The sequence below is a fragment of the Amblyomma mixtum genome, chromosome 10 (genome assembly GCF_055824585.1).
Source record: "Amblyomma mixtum isolate Tamu chromosome 10, ASM5582458v1, whole genome shotgun sequence".
NCBI lineage: Eukaryota > Metazoa > Arthropoda > Arachnida > Ixodida > Ixodidae > Amblyomma > Amblyomma mixtum.
In genome coordinates this window covers 68,827,381-68,842,522 of record NC_143021.1, presented here as the reverse complement: position 1 = coordinate 68,842,522, position 15,142 = coordinate 68,827,381, and the positions used below count along the sequence as shown (strand labels likewise).

Here is a 15,142-nt window from a genome sequence, read left to right as displayed (position 1 = left end):
TACTATTAAAATACCGGAAATATAAAACAATAAATAAAATTAGCGGGAACAATGCGTGTTCTTTGAGTGTTTCATATATGATACTTGTGGCGGACAAAGTAGGATGACATACGTCCAAGCAACACCATTCATCAATATAATCCAATGATTCGCTTCTAGAGCGACGAATACCCTACATTTTATAAACACCAGTGTAGGAAGGTCGGTCTAAGCCATAGTCATGCGGCCCACCCGTGCGTGTCTGCGCTAGCTCGAAATGACGCGGCGCGCTACTCAGCAAACACCTGTTATGGCTCATTGGTATTAAGGATACGCGCAAGGAAAAGACAAAAAAAAAACTAGTGGAAATGCGACCGGGAAAAAGGTCCGATCTTTAATTTGATAGACGTGAAAATTTAAAGCAAAAACGTATGCTAGAGCCGTCGTTATAGAATTGCCAAAAAGCACAGCAGAATAACAAAACAATTTGCGACATTAAAAAAACCTAGCCACCTTAGCTTCGCGGCTTCAGGAAGCAGAGCCGTTTGTTCGCTTATTTTTTTTAATCTAACATACATCTACATTTTCTTTCCCGTCTGCTGCTTCTTCACGCAGTAAATGTGCAGCAAGTTGTTCACGTCAACTGTTTATTTGCGATAAAACCAAAATCCCGTTTTACTCAGATCGTTTCTTCTCTCCAAATGCGCCACGCAATAATTTGTGACCTAGTTAAATTGTAGCAGAGGAAAAAGCGATTCATTTGTTTTTTTCTAGGGTGAGCGTCCTGTGGGTGAGGCATTGTGTTCCGGATTGTGTCATACTATTGAGCGTTTCGTGCAGCATAAACTTATTAGTTAAGTTGAGCCTATATCTTGAGACACGAATTTGAACCGGCAACCTATAATCGGGGGCTGTGGTATGCGAGGTATGCGAGAGATATGCGAGACAGTACGTTAATTAGTGCGTTATTATACCATTCCTCCAATCGAAATTTCATTTTCTTGATTGTGGCACCTCTTTCTCTCTTTCTTTTTTTCTTTGCATACCACAATTACCAAAGACGCCGCTTTTCAAAATTCGTATACCTTCGTGAATGAATCTGACCTCTGCTCACTTTCGCGCGATCAATTACATCGCGCTTTTTATTGTAATTTCGCGTCAGAGTTCGACGCTAGCGCTGTTGTTGGTCATAAAAAATAAATAAATAAACAAGTCCGAATATTGAAAAAAAAGGGATTGAGTAAATAACCACAGATAATCACAGGGACATCCTTTGGTGTGTCGTGGAGTGGCACTGCCAATACAGGGAAAACAGCGGACAAGTAGGGCCATCGTTGCGGGTGTAATGAGGCGGCACTGCCAATATGGGGTCGACAGCGGACATTTAGGGCCATCGTTGGAGGTGTAACTAAGTGGCATTGCCAATATGGGGAAAACATCGGACAAGTAGGGCCATCGTTGGAGGTGTAACTAAGCGGCATTGCCAATATGGGGAAAACATCGGACAAGTAGGGCCAATGTTGGAAATGGCACATTGTGGCAGTGCCAATATGGGGACAATGAAGGCAACATTGGCCCTGTATAGGGCCACACATAGCCAACAGACTCCCAATATTGGGCCAACGGTTTGTGCTGCCTGGGTAGTGCCCTGTGATCGCACCTTTCCCGTGTTTTTTGATTTGCTATTTCCTTCCTTTTCTGCATATCGTAGTGTTGGAAATTGTTGTTTTTGACCATTTTATACTTCTGTTGCGTAATTTGCATTGGGGGCAATATAGCTCTTGCTCACGTCCTTGCATATTTACTCGCAAGTTTTTTTTTCTTTCGAACATGACCTTTATTGATGAAAACCATCGAAAGTAGTTGCGAACCACAATTCAAAATGCCTTTGTTTGTTTTTGCTTTTTTTGCGCGAAATTTCCACACCAACAAACAATTTGAGGATTCCTCGACGACCACTAAATAAATGGACTGACAACTGGCGTTTGACGCATGTTAACCTAGCTTGTTTGGCGTATGTATGGTACATGAAACTATGAAAGAGCACACATTCTGCTTGGATATTTTTTTTGCTTTATATTTTTGTTATTATGTGGTAACATTTTAAGCTATCTTGAACTAACAGAAGCCACATCATACGGCCCCACAAAATACGCGAGTGTCTGAACTCCTTTTGGCGAAATTCATCTTGAAGCTCCAAGTTTTTCACTTCAAAATTTTCGGGCTTTTGCTGCAGCTTTGTAGCAATACTTTGACGCTTCCGTGTTTCCCATCCACTTGTTCCTTGTAGGTATTGCTTTCCGTACTGCCTGTGGCCATGTGACTCATTCTCCAAAAATTCCAAACCCTTTTCACGTGTTTTGGCCCCTTTCCCTCTCTCTTTCAAGTCTTCCCATATCTCCCTACCTGTTCTCCCGGCCGCGCCCTTTTTTTAGGTAGCGGGCTAACCCCTCCCCCCCCCCCACCCCGCGAAGCGCTTTTTTTTCTTTTTGGTTGTCACTTCCTCAAAGCTATTTTCCCTCGCGCGCAGCTACGCGCTTCGCTGTTCGTGCACCCTTCCACGATCTCCCTGTCTCCACCTTTCAGCTCGAGAACTTTTCTCGGAACCACAAAACCTGTGTAAAAGAAAACGACTCTCTCCCCTCCAGCCAACCCCCCCCCCCCTCCCCCCACCATCGTCTCCACTGCTCGTCTTGGAACCGCACGACGCATCACAATAAAACATTCTTGACTCCACGGCGGAGCCCAACCACGTGCACAACCAACACGACGAAAATGCATGCACACTCGAGCTAGCACCGTTCATAGTCTGTGCACGCGAAAAGCACGCGAAGAGCTCCGACGCTGTTCGTACCGCCTGCAAGATCTTATTTGTAAGTACTAAAACTGTTTTATTTTGATATACGTCTGGAAGTTAAAGTGGTTTTTGTAGTAAACGTTGCTTTGACTACATGCGCCTTTATTTTTTCGGCAGGAAAACAGAGCGAGCCAATAAGCACGAGGACGACTTCTGTGTACCCACTCTCATTGCGAAATGGCTTGCTTGACGTCGTGCGCAGTGGAATTGTGGCCGAATGGTGAGAATTTAATTTTTCGTCTTTGGTGAGATGAACTCACTGAAGATTCACTACTTTGGCTAACAGCGGGTTTGAACTCATATGACCTGATATGGGATGAATTCGGGAATATGTCCTTTACCGCTTATGCACGACCGAAATCAGAACCGCTTAATTAATTTTCCACTGCAGACCAGTTGGTAAGAATATGTGTAATACTTCCGTACTGTTTCTTTTTGCCTTCTACACTTGCAGACTCAATAGAAAATCCGCAATTTCTGGTTAAAGCTTTTGCCCAAGTTCTCTCGCAATGAAAAAGGGCATTGCTCTGGACTATCAGACTAGTATTTTTGTGTGGTTTGCAAGTCGCAGTTTCTAATCCAATTATAGCATGCATGCGAAGCGACTAAGGTAAAACAAAGGTGCCCTGAGTTCCTTGCGTTCAGCGTATTTCGCAAAAAATCGCAAGCCGTATTTTTAACCCTATTAAAAAAAACTAATCAAAAATGTTGTTTTGACGTCCATGTGGAAGAGACGCTACAACCTGTGCATATTTACTTGAATAAAAAATTAGCTCGCAATTTAGAGATACGAGTTATGATATTAAAACAAAATAATACATTAATCTGTTTTCAATATCACATGAATTTGCTTATCTCGCATTGAATATATTTACTGGGAGTGCGACACGACGCATTGGACTAAATTAAACCATTTGGTATAAGGGAAGTTTAGTAAATTAAATTCCACTTTGTGCAACTAATGTGGTGCTGGTTCTTAAGAATAAATTTAAAATTATCCTGTAAAATATGTTGCTAGTGTCTTCACGATGACTGTGTTTCACAAAATTCGGTGTTATTTAATCATTTTTGTTTTTGTTCTGTGATGGCCATAATTCAACTTACCATGACATCATGCATCTCGATCGTTGCAGGCTTGGCGCACCGTGAGGCCATCGTGCAAGAGCTGGACGAGGAATTTGTTTGAATGCAGTCCAGCAGCCCTCTTGCAAGTGGAGTGCAACGATTACTTCGGATATGATTGATCAGTTCACTGGAGGACAGCTCCGTTCACCATTTTATGGATGCCTTAGCCGTGCTGCAGCAGCTTGCCCAGATGCTTTGCCCAACCTGATCGGCACGCACCAAACTTGAAAATAAATTGTTTTCCCACAGCCTCTACCACCATGCTCTTGGGCCCCCTTTCTTTACTCCCCAGGGTGGCTGGTGGTAGCGCAAACCATCCTGTGCGGGATAAAAGCGTGATTCTTGTAACTCAAAGCAATAAACGGGTCTTTTTTTCTGGAATTCTTTCGCACCCTCTATTATGAATATTTGCTAGGTAGAATGGTATGTACATCCATCCACAGTGCCGGTCATTGGCTAGTGGGTTAATTGTATGTGCCAGCGTTCGAAAGCTGGATGCCATTATTCGAAAGCTGGGAACCATTATTCGAAAGCTGGATGCCATTATTCGAAAGCTGGAAACCATTATTCGAAAGCTGGCTACCAATGTTTGAAAGTTGGCTACCAATGTTTGAAAGCTGTCTACCAATGTTTGAAAGTTGGATACCAGTATGAGACCCTTGCTGGCCCATGCTGCAGAACGAACATTGGTACTGCGTTGGCCGCTTGATCATCCGAACATTGGCCCAAAACTGGCATGAAAGTAGGTCCAATGTGTAAAGTGGTAGCGCTCGGCCGAAATGCCAGTGTAGGACCGATGTTCGTGCCAATTTTTGCCAGCAGTTGACCGACCTTCGGCCAATGTTGTTGTGCTGCCTGGGTAGTGTCTTCACGATGACTGTGTTTCACGAAATTCGGTGTTATTTAATCATTTTTGTTTTTGTTCTGTGATGGCCATAATTCAACTTACCATGACATCATGCATCTCGATCGTTGCAGGCTTGGCGCTTCATGAGGCCATCGTGCAAGAGCTGGACGAGGAATTTGTTTGAATGCAGTCCAGGAGCCCTCTTGCAAGTGGAGTGCAACGATTACTTCGGATATGACTGATCAGTTCACTGGAGGACAGCTCCGTTGAGCATTTTATGGATGTCTTAGCCGTGCCGCAGCAGCTTGCCCAGATGCTTTGCCCAACCTGACGGCACGCACCAAACTTGAAAATAAATTGTTTTCCCACAGCCTCTGCCACCATGCTCTTGGGCCCCCTTTCTTTACTCCCCAGGGTGGCTGGTAGTAGCGCAAACCATCCTGTGCGGGCTAAAAGCGTGATTCTTGTAACTCAAAGCAATAAACGGTTCTTTTTTCTGGAATTCTTTCGCACCCTCTATTATGAATATTTGCTAGGTAGAATGGTATGTACATCCATCCACAGTGCCGGTTATTGGCGAGTGGGTTAATTGCATGTGACATTATTCGAAAGCTGGAAACCATTATTCGAAAGCTGGATGCCATTATTCAAAAGCTGGAAACCATTATTCGAAAGCTGGCCACCAATGTTTGAAGGTTGGCTACCGATGTTTTAGAGCTGGCTACCAATGTTTGAAAGTTGGCTACCAATGTTTGAAAGTTGGATACCAGTATGAGACCTTTGCTGGCCCATGCTGCAGAACGAACATCGGTACTGCGTTGGCCGCTGGATCGTCCGAACATTGGTCCAAAACTGGCATGAAAGTAGGTCCAATGTGTAAAGTGGTAGCGCTCGGCCCAAATGCCAGTGTAGGAACGATGTTCGTGCCAATTTTTGCCAACAGTTGACCGACCTTCGGCCAATGTTGTGCTGCCTGGGATTCACGTCATGAAATTGTTCGTGTTGAGTTGTCTTTCATGCTTTCCTGCGCTGTCGTCAACTGTTTCTATGAGCGAATTGGTTAAAATTTAGCATTTTGTTTTTTCTTAAGCTAATGTGGTATTGTAGTTTAGAAGTATGCACTGTGGCAGTGTGGCACAATTTGTGTGGTTGCCTCATGAAAAAGGAAAGTGATGTAACGTTCAGACACTGAATTTATTTATTCTCACTGTGCTACGTTATTATTATTATCATTATTATTTCACATACCTTCACGAAGCAGTTCGGCCCATGCAATATCAATGCACATATCGTGGCTACTGGGGTTGCATTGTGGTAGAGGCGAAACGCGAAAATTTCCACATGCTTTGCAATGCCAGTCCAACACCAGATGGTCTAAATAAGCCCACAGCCGTTCACTACAGAGTCGCACATAGCCCATGAGTTGCTCCAGGATGAAGCAACTCCGGGTTCCGAAATTACCAGCCCTCTACTACAGAGTCTAAAATGACATATGTGCATCTTTTAGGCATGCCGCAGTTCAGTATATAGTCACTTCGATTCATCATGTTTATTCATGCCTATCAATGTATCCGGTGGAGCATCTGGAGCTACAGTAGAAAGGTTTGCTTTAACGGTGAGGCAACTAATTTCTAAACAGCAAATATTTTATGATGTTCATGTTAAAGACTGCGCGGTAATAATAAAGTACTGATGGTACAGAAGAGTGGCCATCTAAAAAATGGGAATCGTATAACAGTGGTCTAGCGGCTAAGGTGTTCCGCTGGATCTATTGCTGGGCGGACTTTGATGGCGATAAAATGCAGAAAAGTCCTTACACTGCGGTTTCTGTGCATGCTAGAACCCTATGCAGGTCAAACTAATCGAGAATCTTGCTGTACAGTGTGCCTTTTTTTGCCCCACCATAGTATAGGTATGTGCCTGAAAGCCACTCCCTTTGCTTCGGCTTTTAAAAATTGATACAACTCAGCAAATGGTTGGTTGGTTGGTTTATTGGGGTCTAACGTCCCAAAGCAACTCAGGAGGGACGCCGTAGTGAAGGGCTCCGTAAATTTCCACCACCTGGGGTTCTTTAACGTGCACTGGCATCGCGCAGTGCACGTTAAAGAACTCCAGGTGGTCGAAATTTCCAGAGCCCTTCCTGCCATCTAATTATTCTGAAAAATGTTCCTGTAAGTAATTATTGCAATGGAAGGTAGTAAGGAACTTTTGTTCGATGCATTTGCCTTTAGTTTAAGAAAAAGTTATTAGCGTGTAGTAAGGTGAAAAAAAGATGGACGCGGTTTTGTAACAAGAACTGAAGAAAGCAATTCCAGGTTGCCTTTAAAGGGCTTATATTCGCTCCACATTATTGGTTAACTCGTTCTTTTCATTGCAGAAATGCAGCTACCTTTTTGTTTACGGTGAAACAATGAAATCGCTCGAAAGCCACAATGAGTGGCTTAGACAAAACCTGGCTGCAGACAGCAGTGAACTGCGGCCACGCTTGTTGGCTACGGTTTAGAGGCGCCATCAGGAGCTCGGGACTATGAGCATATCAGATGCTTTGCTCCTCTTTCCTATCCTGAAAACTGGAGCATCGGTACGTTCAGCATTTTGATATTTTCTGCGTGGTTTTAAATGTGCTCTTTTCGTTTTTAGCGCCTGATGGAGTTTGATATTCTATTCAAAAGAAGCATTGTTGATGCCATGAAGGGTGGGTTTACCTCGCTGCGCAAGATCCTCGTCGAACACGGCGATGAGCATGAAGCCGCAGCATTGGCCCAGCAAGGAGATGGTAACTACAATAACACAATTCAATTATTTTCGTTTACTACTTACATCGCTTTTTTATTCGAAAAGAAAAGATGACATGAAAGGGTGCATGTTAATCTTTTCAGAAGTGCCACCTTGGAAATTCATGGCAATGCAGGTTTCCATGCTGGCCGTTGTACGGCAAAAGGCAATGTGTAGGGTCAGGTGTCCGAGCTAGCTAGCCAAGGTTTAAAATATACCGGAGCATTATATAAGGAGCCAACTTCAACCTGTACTTTGTTCAATGAATAGTTATATAAACTGAAACAAATTTTTCGCCCATTGCATTTTGGGCAAATTCCAGTGCAAAATTGTAGACCTGACAGAAAGCGTCTAATTCATCAGTTTTTATTTTCGTGAGTGCTACTGCTGCTGGGAGCGTGATGAAAGACTGTAGTGGACCACTTTGGTCCCCCACAAAGATGCCTTGATAGTTGAACTGTCATCTGTCATACAGCAAAGCACTGTGTGCACTGTGAATCGCATATAGTGGGCATCTGGGGTCTACAAACTTTCTCTGCTTTGATTACTGACTTTTTTCCCTTTAAGCCCAATCTTCTGAAAGTATCGCATGAACTCCTCCGTCATTAAGTATGCACATAATTACCGGAACTGACAGCCTCGCAGTACGTTTTCAGCTTCTGAGCATGATTATCCGAACATCAGTGATAAACCACTTGAGCCTCAATGGCCGCCATGTTGGTGCACATGGAGTACGATGAAAGGCAGCACACCGTGTGTATTCGGCTTTTCGCCACTGGCTCTGTCCTGCACCGGTGTCTTACATCAATTAGCCATCCATCACATCATGCATGGTCCGAGTATTCGCCAATATTTTAGCTCCTTTATGCTCAGCTAAATGTACAAGTGCTGATGTCTAAATTTTTCTCCCCTCCATGTGCCAAAGGCATTGAACAGCTGCCAAAGAAATGTGTGAAGACTTTCAGTGCTCACTTCATTGGCAACTAGTCATTAAATGATTACAGAAACTTGATTTTAAATGCATATTTTGTTCTCCGTAGTGATGCGTTTCACATTAGAATATCAGTCACCCCATATATTATTCTAGAACCACTAGATAAACTCTAATTGAATGTTTTCTTGATGCTGTTTGGCTTCAGCAACCAAACAATGGCTGTGAAGCGTAGGAAGGGTTCAGGTCACATGTGGCATTAAAAATTCTGCGATGTAATCACTGATATGCCGATTGGTCTCGTTCCAGCACTTGAACCAGGGTGGCATTGTAGTGAATTAAAACTACATCCACCATTATACTCTACTTTTTTTATGCCTCATGTGACCTCTAAGATTCGTCACAGCCATCGTTGATTTGGTGAAACTGAAACCGTAACAGCACCATAAGAAATTTAATGACAAATTATTTAGTGATTGTTGGGGAACATGACAGGGTGATCCATATATACTAATGTCTAACCCAACGTTTGAAAGAAAAAAAACAAGCAGGCAAAAGTCGTACTTGGGGCAAGTCAGTATCGGGGATCCGTGGCATGAGAGGTAGCATAAACCAAGACGATGGACAGTGAGTGGATACACATAACAGAGCTGTTAACAAAGAGTTTCAAAGGATGATGCTTAGAGTGGGAAAGGATGTCAACGCCATTGCAGTTGCACCAACTGGAGTACTCTTTACCGGCAAGGCGAGATACACGTTGCACGCAGGAGAGCAGTTCATGCGGAGACCTCCAAGTCTCCCTTGAAAACCTTGGACACAGGGCCAAAACGCGCGCAACATTCTGTGGAAGCGTGACACCTTCAGAGACGTGTACTTTGTTGTCTTTTCTGGCTCTCTTAAACTCCAGAGGGAGCAAAGTTTCTTGAGCTGAAAATGCCAGAGGATTGCAGTTGTTTGGATGGTTGTAGAAGATTCTCTTGGAAGTTGACGCTTTGCAGCATTCGGTTACAGGGCACGGCTAAAAGATTTTTCAGGAGGCGTGCGTAACGATGGCATTCAGACTTTACAATTTGCATACTTTTCGCTAGTGGCATGTGTAGGGGTTGTAACTGATGAAAAGTTGTCGAACGCCCTGAGGTAGGACACTAGCTGAAGCGGATACAGAAGGCAATAGAACGTGATGTGTGGTGACAGCAGTGAGGGACGCGGTCAGGCATAGGTCTTAGGAAACATGAGAAAAAGACGCCCAGTTAACTAGAAATATAAATGACACAAGGGTAGAAATGTGGGCTAGTCTGTATCAGTGATCCATTGCACGAGGGCTAGTGCAAACCAATACGACAAGAAAGAAAGAACGCATACGCACACCACAGGTGCTAACGTGGACTTTTGAAGGACGAGGCTTGCAGTGGAAAAGAACGTCGATGCCATCAGAGGTGACATCAAAGTTTTTATGCCACCTCTGGTAGCATAATAGAGCACGTATTGCCTTCTGTATCCGTTTCAGTATCCTTCCTCAGTGCGTCCGACAACTTTTCATCAGTTACAACCCTTACACAGGCCACTACCAAAAGGTTTGCAAAATTGTTAATTCTCAATGGCATCGTTACGCACGCCTCCTGAGAAATCTCTTAGCCGTGCCCTGTAAACTAATGCTGCAAAGCGTCCAATTCGAGAGTATCTTCTACTGGCCATCCAAACAACTGAAATCCTCTAGAATTTCCAGATGAAAGAGCTGTGCTTTCTCTGGACGCTTAAGAGTGCCGGAAAAGACAACAAAGTATACGTCTCTGGAGGTCTCACACTTCCACAGAACGTCGTGCGCGTTTTGGCCCTGTGTCCCAGGTTTGCAAGGGAGACTTGGAGGTCTCCGCATGAACTGCTCTCCTGCGTGCAACGTGTATCTCGCCTTGCCTGTAAAGAGGATTCCAGTAGGTGCAACTGCAGTGGCGTCGATGTCCTTTTGCAATCTAAGCCTCATCCTTCAAAACACCGTTAGCGGCTATGGTACGTGTTCCTGTTTTTTCATTTCATTTCATTTTATTACCTTAAAGACCCCTCGCGGGGTATTGCATAAGGGGAGGGATTAGCAGAAAAGGTACAAGACAATGCTATTTGTGACCATGAACAAAAAATGTTGTTTAGATTGCTAGCAAATGATGAAGGACAGGTGATGTCGACGATATGCTGGGGAAGGCCGTTCCAATCTCTAGCTGCACGTGGGAAGAAGGAGGCTGAAAAAGTAACAGTTCGGGCACGTGGGCGAAAAACTTGAAGCGTGTGGCTAGTGCGGTGAGAAATGTATGATGCTGGCGTGATGTAAGGGGCACGGTTAAGGGATGAGTAAAAGAACTTGTGGTACAGTGATAGCGTGGCTATGCGACGACGAACGGAAAGAGGCGATAGTGCTGATTTGGTTTTTAAGGCTGAAACACTGACATCGTAGGAATAAGAAGAATGAATGAACCTTGAAGCGCGGTTTTGAACGGCTTCTAGATCGTTTACGAGGTTAATATGATGCGGGTCCCATATGGCGGATGCATATTCAAGTTTAGGTCTAATGAGTGACTTGTAGGCGAGCAATTTCACGTGATGTGAGGTGAGGCGAAGGTGAGGTTTAAGAAATCCCAGAGATTTGTTAGCAGATGATATCACGTTAGCAACATGTGCATTCCATGTTAGGTCATTAGATAATGTGACGCCTAAGTATTTGAAAGATGATACAGATTCTACGGACTCGTTAGCGATTTTGTGTTGGAAGGCATGACTCTTTTTGCGGCGGGTGATGGAAAGCAGCTCGCATTTGCTAGGGTTGAGGGTCATGAGCCAATCTGCGCACCACTGTGCAATTTGGTTAAGGTCCTGCTGGAGCGCTTCTTGATCAGTTATATTTGTTACTTGGCGGTAAATTACGCAGTCGTCAGCGAACATTCGAATTTGGCAGGATACATACTGTGGGAGATCGTTAATATATATTAAAAACAATAGGGGTGCAAGAACAGAGCCTTGTGTGACGCCGGATGTTACAGGGAGAGGGTTGGAAGACTGGTTATTTACAATGACTGACTAAAAGCGATTTGTTAAGAAGGCCTTGATCCAGTTTAGCACGTTAGGATGAAGGTTTAGAATAGAAAGCTTTTGTATTAAACGTTGATGTGGAACTTTATCAAATGCTTTAGCGTAATCCAGAAAGATGGCGTAAACTTGAAGGTTAGCGTTCAGGTCAGCATGTAAGTCGTTGAGGAACATGGCTAGTTGTGTTTCGCATGAATACCCCTTGCGGAAACCGTGCTGGGATGGATGGAGGAAATTGTTAGCGTCTAAGAAGTCTATTACGTGAGAGTATATGACATGTTCCATGATCTTGCAGGGGACGCTAGTTAAAGAAATAGGACGGTAGTTTAGAGCGGAATTTTTGTCACCTGCATTGTAGAGTGGAACGACCTTCCCAACTTTCCAGATTTCCGGAATGAGACCTGTAGAGAGTGATTGCGAAAACAATAATTCAAGATACACTGCACTGATACATTTCGTGTTTGTTAGTAGTTTAGTGTTTATCTCGTCGATGCCGGCTGACAAGGAAAGTTTCATTTTCTCAATTAAAGACGAGATGCCAGTTGAAGAAAAAGTTATTGCGTCCATCGGTGAGGTGGCATTAGCAGGAGCTATTCTTGGAGGCGGGTTGCGCTCCTGGGTGAAAACTGACGAGAACGCCGTATTGAAGATGTTAGCGCCTTCTGTGTCGGAGGCTTGAATACCGGATGCATGAGTGAGAGTGATTGAGTGTGATGGTGCGGGATTGATGACGCGCCAAAATTTTTTGGGGTTATCGCATAGCATGCGCGGTAGGTCGCTGTTAAAAAATGAGTGTTTAGCGTTGGTGACGGAAGTCAAGTATTCTTTTTCGGCTGAAAAGTATTTCTCCCACGCTCGGAATTGCTTTTAAATTTGGCAGCGTGAAAAAGCCGCTTCTTTTTATTCTCCAGTCTTTTTAGTGTCTTAGAAAACCAAGGTTTAGAGCGATTTTCACGAAAAGTTATTCTACGGATAAATTTTTGTGTTAGTTCATGGAGTTTATCTTTAAATATTAGCCAATTCTCGTTAACAGATCTCTGGTTATAACCGGCTTCGAAGAGTGGGAAAAAATGCTCAGTTCATGATTAATGGCATTGTAGTTACCCTTGTCATCGAGGGTGATTGTTTTCTTTTGTGTTTCATGGCGCTCGGTGCGGAAGGAAAAATCTGCTTGAATGACTTTATGGTCGCTAATGGGCTCTAAGTATGTAATGGATGACAAACTGTCAGGATGAGACCTTAGTATTAAGTCTAAAATGTTGCTCGAATCGCCTGCGATGCGTGTTGGGCTGGTTACTAGTTGGTAAAGATTAAAGTTCAAACAAACATCTAGAAAATCCCTTGATTCTGCACTGATTGGCTGTGAATGAGAACGGTTGAGCCAATTTATTCGTGGATAATTAAAATCACCAAACAGAAGAATATGCGCGTTCGGATAAGTTATCATGAGCTGGTTTAGCATATTGTTGAGTTCACGAGAAAAGTTTGGGCTAGCATGCGGAGGCCTATAACACACGCCGATTATGACTGAATGCGGTGAAGTACGGCACAAAAGCCACAATATCTCTAAGTTAGATGGGAGACGGATGGGTGAACAAGATAATTCCGGTCCAGCAGCGATCAGTACGCCACCCCCTCGAGAATCTGTGCGGTCCTTCCGATAAACAGAAAGGTTCGGCAAATCGGCAATAACTTCAGCATCAGGGATATCATTGGTAAGCCAGGTTCAGTTAATAACAGCATACTGCTGTTAGATGATGTGACGAAGCTAGACACGCGTTCTCGTTTCGGCATAAGACTGCGAATATTAGTGTAGGTTACAGAGAACGAAAGATGATTACTTGGTGAAGTGCGGGGACGGGTATTGATTACATTTTGGGGGGAGGTGACCGCTATGGTATCTCTTTAACCATCTGCGATGAGATATCGTACATGTAACGCTTAGTACCAATGCGCAATGTCTTGTAGCGAAGTGAAAATTTAGCTTTTTTTGATTTGGTGAATGCTACAAGGTGGCTACGCGCGGTTTGGACAGAACGAGAGAAGTCTTCGCCGATGCTGTAGATGTGTTCTTTAGTTTCCGGGCATTTGAGAGAATATTGTCTTTAGTTTTGTAGGACGTGAATTTGGTTATTATTGGGCGGCAGCGGTCGTCAGAGTGGCGTCCAAGGCGATGTGCGCGTTCTATTTCTTTAGGGTCGATTGATATGTTAAGGCGATCCTGGCAATGACGAATGATTATTTCTTCAGCCTCTGCATATGTTTCGGTCAGATTAGTGTCTTCAAGGCCATAAAATATTAGATTATTCCGCCGCGATCGATTTTCGGCGTCGTCTAGGCGTGTTTCTAGTGCAGAGACTAAGCTGGCTGTCTGGCCGGCGTCAGTTCAGACAGTACCAAGGTCTGTTTGTAGGGTTTTTAGGGTTTGGTAGTGGTTCTCGAGATCAGTCGAACTTTTTGCTGGGCTAGTTGGTCCATTCTGATATTGGTGAAAACAGTGCGAAAGAAGAAGCCCGAAGGCGAAACGAGGAAGTGACAGGAAAGAGCGCTCTTTCCTGTCACTTCCTCGTTTCGCCTTCGGGCTTCTTCTTTCGCGCTGTTTTCACCAATATCGAGATCAGTCATTCTTTCGTTCAGATTGGAGATGGTTTGGTTTGTCGTTAGTAGTTTGTTTTTTAGTTCACCCACATCGGCGATGAGTTGAGATTGACTGGCTGAAATTTTTTGCAGCTCGGCAAGAATGGCGATAGAATCAGGACCGGAGTTAGTTTCAATATCACCGGATAACAACAATAGAAGAGAACGGGCAAAATCGGCAGCGATAGCACTCGGACACTGTGGGCTTGGTAGCTGCACTAAGAAGTAGTTACTAGTTTTCTTTGCGAACAGGCTGTATTGTTCACCAACCTGCATTGTCAGGAAGAGCGGATTAGTGGTCTTTGCCATGGCACAGCCACCAAGCCCAGGAAGTGTCGTTGACGGATGCAGCGGTTTTATAGTTGAAGATGATGATGTCGACTGTGATGGGGCGATCCAGGAGGCAGCGAGGACTTCGTTGTCTTGGTTTGCACTGCGCCTTATGTCATGGGTCACCAGAAATTAGGTCGCCGTCTCATGCTCGAATAAATAATATTTGCAGTATATCGAATATAAGACCCTGTATAGCTCGAGGGCTAGGAATGCTCAAGCATAAAAAAGCCCAGTACACCACACATAACTACACTTTAGCACTTAATTAAATCAAGTGACATCTCTAAAAGATTCTAATGGACTGAGTACATTATTAGTCATGGCAGCTGTCGGGGAACTATAGTCAGGTCCAGCTGAAGAACGCAGTTGCAAATGCTCCTGAAAGGAGTCCGTCCGGCCAAGAGCACTGACCATTTCTCATGACATAGCGATCAATCTCCTAGTGTGACACTCCGATGGCTGGCAGGTAGCTCTATAACATTTTATTAACTGCAACGTCTTGACAATCACTCGACCCCATTAACGGGAGGACCGCCTCTGAAGGGTATCTGCCGCTGCGTTCGTGAGCTGTATGTGACTATAG

General features: G+C 44.1%; 1 pseudogene; it reads right to left on the bottom strand.

Annotated features, from left to right (window-relative positions):
* Positions 1–13,481: 13,481 nt before the first annotated feature.
* Positions 13,482–14,502, bottom strand: LOC149326041 (uncharacterized; annotated as a pseudogene).
* Between the last annotated feature and the right edge of the window lie 640 nt (positions 14,503–15,142).